A 12,286-nucleotide genomic window follows, 5' to 3' on the forward strand; every position below is an offset into this window, starting at 1 on the left:
CTGGCCAAACCCCTCGAAGACATAGTCAAACGTTCCATCTGACACACTAATGACATGCTACTGAGCCACGCCCCGATAGGGGGAGAACAGGGCTGTCTCCAGAACCTGGGTATGACCGACTTAGCCGTACTTATTATATGGAAGGTGAGTGAGCCTTTATAACTGCCATACGATATATTGTTATGATGGAGGATAAAAGCAGCAGGAGAAGCCTGGAAACCTGGGTCCCCAACAATACGGATAACTCGTAAAATCACATCCCAGAACACCTGGATAAGAGGGCACGACCACCAAAGGTGCACGTAGGTGCCTGGAGCAGAACCACAACTCCAACAGAGAGGTGACACCTGCGGGAGGTAGTGATGTAATTCAGCCGGAACCTTGTACCATCGAACCAGTAGTTTAAAGGCAGATTCCTGAATTTTACTGGAAATTGACCCTTTATGCGTCAGTAAAAGAATCTTATCCCAATCCTCCGGTTCTAATGCAATTCCCAGATCCCTCTCCCACAGGCTCATATAATACGGTTTAGTATCCGCAGAGGCGAGTATCAGGGAAGCATATAGTTGTGACAAAAGATGTTGAGGTTCATCGGTAGCGACACACAACCGCTCCAGAGGGGAAAGAGACCTGGTCATGTTAGGGTCAAAGAGTAAAGGAGAGACAAAATGTTTGAGTTGATGGAAAAGAAAGCGGAGACTAAACGTAGCAGATACGGAGACGACAAGTCCTCGAGAGATCGAAGCACACCAAGGTCGACAATGTGATAAAACCGGAGTGTCCGTTGTCCAGCTGGAACAAGAGGGCGCAAGGAGTTAAGGCCCATGCCCGGAGCAAAGTCGGGGTTATCAGTCAGGGGCAGAAGCGGGCCAGGGCAGGGCACAACGGGCTGACCTCGGATTGTTCTCCGCAGAACCTTCAAAGTCGGGGCAATCAAAGGATGACCAGGCTTTAAGGGACGACGATGGCATGCGGGTAGCCAGGGGACATTGGGAAGAGGCAGCTGGAAAAATTGACTTTCGATGGACAACCACGGTTTGGGTAAAGAACGGGACCACTCCACCACTCTCCGCAAATGGGCCGCGATCCAATACAATTCAATGTCTGGGAGACCCATACCTCCCCACCTACGCGAACGAGTCAAATGGGCAAAAGCCAGCCTAGCCGGCTTACCACCCCATATATAAGTGCGGAACACTTTATGGCAGGCTTTAAAGAAGGATTTCGGCAAGTATATGGGTAAGGATTGTAGTAGATACAAAAGTTTAGGAAGGATAGTCATTTTGACTACACCCATCCTACCGAACCACGAGATGTGTGGATATGCCCACTTACGAAGGTCAGCAGCGATCGACGAGAGGAGGGGCCAATAATTCAATGAGGCGAGTTGGGAGGAGTCGGGAGAAAGATGCAATCCCAGGTATCGGATGGAGGACCACTATTTCCTATTAACCAACCATTATTCCACCCCACCTTACACTGACGAGCCCCGGCACTGTGACACTGAGGAGAAGACCCTCAATCATCCTACTAATAACGGGGGGGGGGAGATTCAGGTCACAAAATGGAGGGACCCATTTATACGGGACCTCCCAAAGTCCCCTAACCAATATCCCTTGACCCCATTATCCTCAGCCAATCTCCTCACCCAGTCAAGGCCCCGTCCACCCGGTTCCATGGGCTACAATAACACAAAGAGTTAAAGCAGAATAAAACTTTAATACGGATTTTATTCATATAAGAATTATTCCAGGATTTAACAGTAAAAGTCAGTTCAGCGCTAGCGCCCTCTGCTGGCAGAGCTGCTGATTGCACATTTCATTATAGGATATTTTCAAAAACAAATGTTAAACAATTTTAAAATGTAGCTGCCTGGGCCGATAGTCCTGTCCGTGACAGCAGCCGTGTCTCTTTATATCTGTTAATATCTGTTAATACGTCAGGATGCGATTCCCTTCACCGAGAAAGCTCAACCGTTGAGTGGGGCTTGGAATGCCTTGAAAACTGTTGACCTCTCCCAGGATGGAGTGGCCACGGGGTCTCTGAGTTTGAGTGTCCGGACCCCCTGCTTCTGTCATACATCAGGTTACCTGACTGTCTGACACCAACCGTCTGATTTCAGGGTCAGTAACCACTCTCCGTCCCAAACACTCCGGTCTCAGGGCTGCTCATTTCTTGCCAAATCCGAAAACCGCAAGTGTCCTGAAATGAATTGTGAGCTTTTCTAAAGCACGGTCGCCGAGCGCAGGCAGAGAAACGAATGATTTATTTACTAGGTTTTCCCTTCTCCGCAGTCGTTCCCTGAGTTAGTGCTCTGCGCTCTGCGTGAATATCCTGAGCTAGTACTCCACTTATATCCCGAAGTAATGCTCTGCGGACTCTCTGTAAGCACTGAAAGAGAAACCTCTGAGGACATGTATGGCAGCTTCTCTCATTGCCTCGTGGGCTCAGTGAGTGGCCCCAGGTGTTGGCTTTCATGGTTTTGTGGGCTCTTCGTGGCGTTTTTTGGTTGCAGTTGGTTGAGGGTCACGGAGGACTCTTTCCTGCCACCACCAGATAAGTGGAGCTGCAGGTGGACGCTCCGCTAGGAAGAAGAAACCTCAATAGACGCGGCACCCGCCATGAATCCTCACGTGACCTGAGCGCTGATTAGAGATTTGGTTGAAAATCCACCATGAGTTTGGAAAGAGGCTAATATCTCAGGACTAAAGGGTTAATCATTGTAGAAAAGAATAAGGTTGGACCCCTAGTAAGGTGTTCTGTGTGGGCTGGGGTTAGGGCTCTTTGCCCTGAGTGGGTGTCGAGGAACAGGGTTACCCCATCATGGTTCTTAAAGTTTATTGTGTCTCATTGGTAATGGAGGACTGGGCCGTGAACGCTCAGTAATCATCCAGGGCACAGAGACTAACGCTTCGAATCCCCCCCCCACACACACATGGAGGGGCTTTTCATTTTAGAGGACCCCAGGAATTTCCAATTCGCAGAAAGTGCGAGTTGTGGGGTTCGTGCTAACGGCTCATTGTCTATAATCATCAGATTCATTTCAATAAACCGGATTTAGTGCAGATTATAAGAAGTATTCTCAACATTTTCTATTCAACTTCAGCTTTTGCCCCAGCAGCTCCTTACTGCCCTAGTTTAAGGATCTCTGTGGGGTAGGATCTCTGTGGGGTAGGATCTCTGTGGGGTAGGATCTCTGTAGGGTAGGATCTCTGTGGGGTGGGATCTCTGTGGCGTAGGATCTCTGTGGGGTAGGATCTCTGTAGGGTGGGATCTCTGTGGGGTAGGATCTCTGTGGGGTAGGATCTCTGTGGGGTAGGATCTCTGTAGGGTAGGATCTCTGTAGGGTAGGATCTCTGTAGGGTGGGATCTCTGTGGCGTAGGATCTCTGTGGGGTAGGATCTCTGTGGGGTAGGATCTCTGTAGGGTGGGATCTCTGTGGGGTAGGATCTCTGTGGGGTAGGATCTCTGTGGGGTAGGATCTCTGTGGGGTATGTGACACAGGCATCTCTGAGGTGACGGGGCAGGTGGGTTATACATCAGGGAAATTAGGTGCCTCTCAGCTTTAGGGAGCTTTAGGTTTGGGGGCCAAATAAAACTATTTAGGGGCCCATCTCTCAAACAAGCAAACATGTATTGGATCAAAGTGGGTATCACTCGTCTCTCGCCCTGAGATCGGACCCTGTATACTCGTCTCTCGCCCTGAGATCGGACCCCGTATACTTGTCTCTCGCCCTGAGATCGGACCCCGTATACTTGTCTCTCGCCCTGAGATCGGACCCTGTATACTCGTCTCTCGCCCTGAGATTGGACCCCGTATACTTGTCTCCTCGCCCTGAGATCGGACCCCGTATACTTGTCTCTCGCCCTGAGATCGGACCCCGTATACTTGTCTCTCGCCCTGAGATCGGACCCCGTATACTTGTCTCTCGCCCTGAGATCGGACCCCGTATACTTGTCTCTCGCCCTGAGATCGGACCCCGTATACTTGTCTCTCGCCCTGAGATCGGACCCCGTATACTTGTCTCTCGCCCTGAGATGGGACCCCATATACTTGTCTCTCGCCCTGAGATCGGACCCCGTATACTTGTCTCTGGCCCTGAGATCGGACCCTGTATACTTGTCTCTCGCCCTGAGATCGGACCCCGTATACTTGTCTCTCGCCCTGAGATCGGACCCCGTGTGCTTGTCTCTCGCCCTGAGATCGGACCCCGTGTGCTTGTCTCTCGCCCTGAGATCGGACCCCGTGTGCTTGTCTCTCGCCCTGAGATCGGACCCCGTGTGCTTGTCTCTCGCCCTGAGATCGGACCCCGTATACTTGTCTCTCGCCCTGAGATCGGACCCCGTATACTTGTCTCTCGTCCTGAGATCGGACCCCGTATACTTGTCTCTCGCCCTGAGATTGGACCCCGTGTGCTTGTCTCTCGCCCTGAGATCGGACCCCGTATGCTTGTCTCTCGCCCTGAGAAGCTGTGATTATGGCGCCAGCGCCCTGTTTAGTGAGTCTTGGTCTCACGCCCTGTTTAGGAATGATGTGTGTTTATCAGACCATCGTTTAATACCCCTTCGTTATTGCTACTATCGTGTCTTAATCTCTGGTGATTTCACATTGATAAATAATGGAACCCGAATGACAATAACTCCTGACGTTTAATACAACGCAAAGTGCTTTAATGGATCCAATTATGTCATGGAGTGAATGGCTGGGATCCTTTCCAGACCGTGCCGTGTTTTCTTATTACTCCCTGGCTTCACTCGCTCTGAAAAGACCTTTTTTTGCTGTCTCGCTATGACTTTCTTCTGCACTTTCCTCCGACCCGCAGCGCAGACGGGCCGGCATCCTCGCACGCTATATACGTTACAGCCGCCCCAATGGACCGGGAGACACAAGGTCCTGGATGCTGTAATAAAAATATAGGGCCAATACAAACTTCAAATAATCGGAACAACACATAAATATGTATGTGCGTCAAAAATAGGCAGTCACTTAGATGCAAACAAAGGTGAAACATTTAATACGAACAAAAATAGAAGAAGAATATAAAAAGAAGATAACAAAAATAATACGAAACAAGTCTTACAAAACCTTGGAGAGGAATTTAGTTGATGACATCTGTCCTATGCGTTCCTGAGGATGGAGGGAGGGAGTGTTTGGGACGTGAAGAGTCCGTGGATGGCAAGTACATCTTCTCTCTACATCTCCTCCATGCATCTCTAATGCCTAACTTATATACGGTTTGGATAATGATGTCAGTCTATTGGTCTTCAAACAGCTTACTAAGGTCTTTATACGTCTAAACCCTATTTCAGGTGGTCGCTGTGCGCATGCTGTAATGCCCTTTTACAGTTGCAACTTTACCATGCATTAACAAGTTACTATCCTATCTATAGAATGCCTGTTCAGCAAATCCTTCATTCCATATTTAAGGTCAAGGAAACCCTGAAGCCCATTAATATATCTTAATGATCATTTATTTATGAACAATGGTTACATCTTTGACTATTGCCTGTACTAATAATTATATATGGTCCTTTTCTTAATTGAGGTTAGAAGAGATGTTAAATGTTTTAGAAACGTTTACAGATGCGAATGGCGCAGTTCACACGGCTGCCTCTAGGCGTCGCCAGACACAAAGGAACCTCGTTTTCTTCTTTCGGATGAGGCTCCATCGTGCTCATCTTTCTTGGCTTTTAATATAGCACCAACATAATCCGTAGTGTAGTACGACAACATGGAATGCTCGTTTCCACTGGTGTTATCTTTCACATGAGAGAGTGAAGCTGACAAAGGATGAAATCAATAAGACGCTCCACGCTGATTAATAAGCGGATCGGGGAAGGTGAAACCTGGCAAATCATTGAGCTGATCATTAGTCTGCGAGTATCACATTAACCTTCAGAGTCGGAGACGTTCCCGGCCTGAGATGAAGGTCACGAATGCAGAATGAGTATGAAGGGCAATATCCCCCACTTGAAGCAAGAACATTGGGGAGCAGTTTAACCCCGCGCATGGTGTTGTCACCAATCACCATGGTAAATATAATGTGTGTAATTGGTTGGGAATCACAGTCTGGTGACCGCGTGCCGAGGAGTAAATGGTCGTCCTTAGCGTGTTCTAGGTCTGGAATCAACTTTGTACTAAACATCCATTTGTGAAAAGGACTTGGCTAGTTTTTTGCAGAAAGCCAGTCACAATCAGGGTTTTTCCTGGTAGGGGCAATGTTTATAACTAAAGTGTAATAATAATAAAACAGTGTCCGGGGTTACGCTCATACAAAGGGTGTATTGTTTGTTATTTAACCCTCTCTAAAGGTTAAGCTAAACCGTTTTCTTTGGAAAGCTGATGGACATCTTGATTCTGCATTTGGAATTGTACAAGAAGCCAGAGCCCTAATTTGTATTCTGTGAGTGGATTTGTCTTCCCCCACAATCCAGAAAGTTGAGTATAGAAATCGAAGTTGACTTTCCTCATGCTGAGTGTAACAGAACCAGGGTGACATCCCTGGTCGTCGTTGCCGTCGTCCTCTTGCTAGTACCCAGCTACAAGATGGGTGGCCGGTCTGGTCCTCAGAGACAATATGCTTCTCTGGGAAAAATCTCCATACCGCCAAACATACAGCAGTCCAAAAGCAGGGAAAACACACACTTTATTTAGGTAACACAGGGCTTTCAGAACAGACAAAAGAAATAAAAGGACAATAACATTGATAAGCTTTCTAATTGGGTTTCTAAACAGGGAATAATGAGAAGGACGAGAGTAGAACAGGGAACCGATTATAACACTCACAGACAAACTCTGGAACCAATTAGAAGACACAAAAATGTCGGATGAAGCTTGGTCTGTCTGGGCTACTGGGCCTCACACCTGGTCTACCCTCGGACACGCAGGACTTCTTGTTCCTCCTTACTTTGAATCATCTCCAACCCAACGCTCTGAAATGTTCACAGGCCTTGCCATCTGTAATCTGTAAATGAAACCTTCTCTAGGGTCGCTGTGCAATGCCAAGGAGGTAGGGGAAAGAAGTGAACAATTTATATCATCTCCCATTGGCTGGACAAAGTGTCCATCTTTATAATATTCTAATATGGATGGACAAACATTTAACGTACACATCTGGAAGTTTAGGCCCCATGAGTGTACTTCTCTCAGGACTCCGGAACCATCCAATTCCCAGGGACAGAGGGCATGTTCCATGATGTAGCGGAGAAATGGAGGTGATTATTGCTTATGGAACTGGAATTCTGGGATACGACCTTTGACTCCCTGCTGGGTGACTTCGGTGCTGAGTCTCCTTCTACCGTTTGTGGTCACCCTGACTTTTACCTTCAAACTCAAAGGCAACAGTCGGCAGAACGCTTAAAATGAGTAAAAATCCTAAAAGCCAGCAGACAGAAAACTACAGAAACGTGGAAAAGAAGGACCCACGGATCGGAGGCCAGGAATCTGACACGCATGGATCTTCCTGAATTCCCCCTCTGCTTTGAGAGAGAAAGGTCTTTAATGTGGAACGACGACACTCGAAGAAGCTTAATCAATGAACGGCTGCATCACGCTGCACATCACGCTCACCTTCCTGCGCTCACCATATTTTTATGCATCCGAATATCCTGCGGGTGTCAGTACCGATCACATCAATCACCCCGTCATGTTTATCTTGCAGTATAGCTGCTCGTCACATCCATCAGCGGCTCTGTTTATCTCCGATCATCACCATAACTCCTGTAATCGATCAGCATGATTATTGTTCTCCGTGTCTCTCGTCCGCAGAGCGTCGCCAAGACATGTTAACAGAACCAGAACCGTTTGCACGCTCTATAGACTGGGAACGCGCAATTAACTACATGTGTGATTCCACGGCTTTCTAGCAGATTATTCGATCTTCCTAAATCCTAGCCATAAATATTACCCAAGTCATCTACTCGGTGCTCATTAACTCCAAATCAGCCAAAGGGCGGTGGGGACCTTCTTTACGTAATGAATAATCGGACATTTCTAGAATCACACCCTCTATCACCTTTCAGCCCAATTCGTGTGGTACTGTCCCCGATATATTTCTGTTAAAGTATTCTATGAAATATATTTACTTAATCAGACTTTCACTGGGAACCAGAGCCCAAAACATGTATCAGTTTAAAATATTTATATATATATGTATGTATGTATGTATATATATGTATATATATGTGTATATAGCACTTGTGGGGTGGCTGGGGGTCTGCAGAAAGGTACGTCTGAGACAGCAGGTGGCCGGAGATCACAGAAACTCATTGTACTGCAATTCAGCCGCAGTTCCCCCTTTTGTGATGGAGGTTAGAGGGTATGTGATGGCGGGCAGCTTTATATATATATATTTGTATATGAAAAAGCTGTTAATCTGATGCCCAGAAGATTCTATGCAGCGTCCAATAGTTCCACAACTACATAATAACTAGTTATATCACTAAAGTTATGTCCTAATTAAAGCACAAGGGCCCAAATAATCCTCTTGATCAGGCCACAAACACACATGTAATATCGCCATGATTTACTCAATGTCCAGATCAACATTGAATCTGGAAACACGTGGTGATGGTCTGCCTCCCCGCTCCACTGAACTCCCAGACCTCCCGATGGAGCAGATAGTGGAGAAAACTAATATTTTTTCTAAAGTTTTAGCATCAAGATCTTACCGTGAGATGTTCCATAAAATCCTGCATAGAGACCAAATGTCGCCTAAACTGTGGTTTGATATTGGATAGAAGAGTCACTCATGTAATGACTATTCGGCGCACAGGTCTCTCCTCCTTTGGTTTGTTGATTCAGATACCTGAGTGAGTGAGCTCCTGGATGCAGCCGCTGGATACTCGGGTGCGCTGCTTCTGAAGACACGTAGGTCCTCCAGCGGACTTTTGCTCACAGTGTATAAAACCCCAACAACTAGTGCTGGGAAACTGGATTGAGGCTTCCATGCCCAGGGAGGCTTAAGCAAAATCCCTTTTCATAGATGGGCCCCATTTATAGACAACCTCAATTAAGGGTCAACATCTCTATCCCACATCATACGGGTTGGTTCTCCTTACAGGTGTTAAGGGCTGACCATTGACATTGACATTAGGTGTGACCACGTACAACCTTTGCATTGCAAAGAGCAAAGGGATTCAATGTTTACGTGTTCAAGTATATTTGTATTATGTGGTGTCTCTTTGGAACCGCATTACTCTCGCCCAATGTATGCAGATGGCTTTTGCTGTTTGTGACTGAGATATCTGATGCTAAAAATCTCTTCATTCCCTCTTCAAGTAAAAATGATATTTAAAAAAGTATACGTTGTAATCGAAATCTGTAAACAAAATACTTTTCCAGTATTTGTTTACGGACTTTTTTTCCCAAAACATCTGATTATCTCCCATGGCCAAGTAAACGTAAGTCCATGCGGTGAACAGAAGTGACAGCACGTTGCTGGGAGCAGAGATTCAGCGGCGCTACAGCACTGACCTTTTTAACGCCAGCGGGACTAGCAAAGAACGAGCTCGGTCACACAGACCCCGCCATGCGCCAGCGGCACGGTCTAGTTACATGGAACTTAAAATGTCTGAGGAAAGAAGAACCCAAAATGTTAAAGAATAACAGCTGACGTTGTTCACAAGCAGCCGAGGGTAACGCCGAAGTACGAAGCGCTCGCTACGATTCCGGGTCGGGAAATAACACATTTCAGAAAGTGAGGTTTTTGACCTTTCCTCTTATTACATTCTGAGTACTTTTCTACATTCGTTAAAAATACATTATCACAAAAAGGCTGTTTCTCGCTAGATTAATAGGTTAGTAGACCTGGGACATACAAGTCAATATTTACAAGGTGCAAACAGCCTATATAAATAAGAGGTGAGTTCAGGGCCGAGGGGGCAAAAAAACACCAGGGAATGTAGCTTTGCAGGGGCAAAATGATATGTTTAGTAAAAAAAAGTTGAAATCAAAAAACCGAAACTAATTGGGAAAAAAGTCAACTGTGGGTAAGTGAAATAAATCCATTTAATGCTATCAGGTCCTTTAAATATAAAAACATACAACTCCCTGCTAGATAAGGGCATTTCAGAGCATTTCAGGGCATTTTGCTGTTAATGTAACTACCCCGGCACAGAACGCGTTTACTCAGCCGTGCCCCGGCATGCCGACAGCCAGCATGTGACGCAGGATGACGTGATCTGAGCAAATAATGTGTTTTATGGGTTAAATGATCTGTCTTTGAATTTACTTTGGTCTTTTTGTTCTTAATTAATTGTAGAAACAGCCAGCACTTCTTATCCCTCATTATCAGTCTCTATGAGTTCAGGTTAACGAACCTACAGTAACGATCAATTAGATAAAAACATCAAATGTTTCTTCTTGACCTTTTCCGCTGGAGCTGAAGATAATTAGTCCCTCGGAATCATCCTAAAAAATATTGTTACGAAAATCCCCACTTTATCCTGGGTATCGAGGCGGACGAACTGTGGGAAGGCCAGTGTGGGAGAGGCATGATGGAAGCAGGACGTTTACAGAATAATCGGTGAATGGAAATAGCCGTGCGGCTCCGAGCAAAGATGGAGTCTGCTAGTCCAATAAAATGTAGAAACTTAAAGACTACAGCAAATTAGGAAAGCCTCCTAATCCCCATCACCACGAAACAGCTAAATATGTCATACTGAAGGTTTTAGCTTTGTTAAAACAAACTTCGACAATCCCTGACAATCAAATGACACAAAAAGTTGGATGCGGAGACCACTGAGGCTCATGGGAAGGAACTTTCTGAACAACTAAATTGCGCAGAGAATTCTTCTGGATTTGGCCCTTGGATCTGATCCTGGGCTTTGCTGAATTCTATGCCGTTTGCTACGACTGATCTGTGTCACATCCCAATCTCCATGTGGCCAAGCCCTGGCACCATTCTACTTTCCGGGTGGGGAAGCTGGGTCACCATCCCAATCTCCATGTGGCCAAGCCCTGGCACCATTCTACTTTCCGTGTGGGAAGCTGGGTCACCATCCCAATCTCCATGTGTCACCCTCTCTTTCTACTGAATCTCACATTCGATGCCCCGACAAGCAGACAGTTCCACGAAAGTGGAACAGAAACCTGTTTATCTTGATTTAAGTTCAGAAATGTTCGTTTTCAGTGGAGTCTCGGTCTGTATATTTCAGAGCTGAAATTGCTCATTCGTTCATACAAAGTTTACCTTTCATTCACCTTTAAATGTGTAATATGCCTGAAGCTTGCAATCTATTACACTTCAGGCATGACCTTTACTGGATCTGCCCTTTGTCTTCCCAAGGCTAACGCAGTTCAGTCCCATAATTTTCCATGAGGACTTCGTTTTATTCCAGAGCCTGGTAACAAATGGCTGCCGGATGAGCTCATTTGTTTTACTTCAGAATAATGAAATGTTTAATAATGTAATTTCTTGAGCTATTTTCGCCTGTCCTTATTTCTTTTACTTAATTAAATCGGTAAGGACTGTGGAAAAAATATCTTATCGGCTTTCAATCAGCTGCTTCCTACTTTAGGCAATAACCCTCAGCTGACCATATCATACCAACCCCTGCGGGCTATGGTCCTTTCTAGAATGCCCTCCTTCCCTGGCTGGATGGGAGTGATAGGGTTGGGATATCGCCAGACCACAGATGGCTTGCTCCTGCTCTAGAACCCGGTGAGCTGATGACGGACTCCTCGTGATCTTTATTCATTTTATTTTTAACAATGTGTATCAGTAGTTACTTTCGGCAGGCTTTTAATTATTTTTTCTGGTGAATTTTTCAGGTTTGTGTTATTTTGTGCATTTATTCTGCCTCATTATCTTTTCTGTTTGAGGTGTCTTCGCCATCAGACAGCCTTAAATGCCAACATAATATACTATATTACAGAGCCAGATACCCTGTCCGGGGGGCATTTTTTGAATGCGTTTTTAATTATTATTAATTCTTTGAGATCCTCATTCCTATCCTAAGCTCTCCTGGAATCCTGTGCTGTGTTTGCCTGCACTGTTTCCACTAAAAGTCTATTCCGGGCATCTACTACCCTTCCTGTAGAATTGTCCCATGTTCCGTATTCCAACCTCTTCTTCTGGGCTCCTCTTTGAATGAAATTCTTCCCTCTTTAAACCCTCGACAATCCAAACGCCCAGCACCTTCACTACCAATTGAAGAGGTTTTTTTACCCTAGGATGGGGTAAAAAGGTTCAGCAGAGGCTGACATTGCCTCCGCGAGGCTGAGGGAATGTGAGGAGGCCCCATGTGACAGGCAGCCGTCCCCTCCTACCAAGCGCTGGTCCAT

The sequence above is a fragment of the Spea bombifrons genome, chromosome 12, assembly GCF_027358695.1.
Source record: "Spea bombifrons isolate aSpeBom1 chromosome 12, aSpeBom1.2.pri, whole genome shotgun sequence".
Classification (NCBI taxonomy): Eukaryota; Metazoa; Chordata; class Amphibia; order Anura; family Pelobatidae; genus Spea; species Spea bombifrons.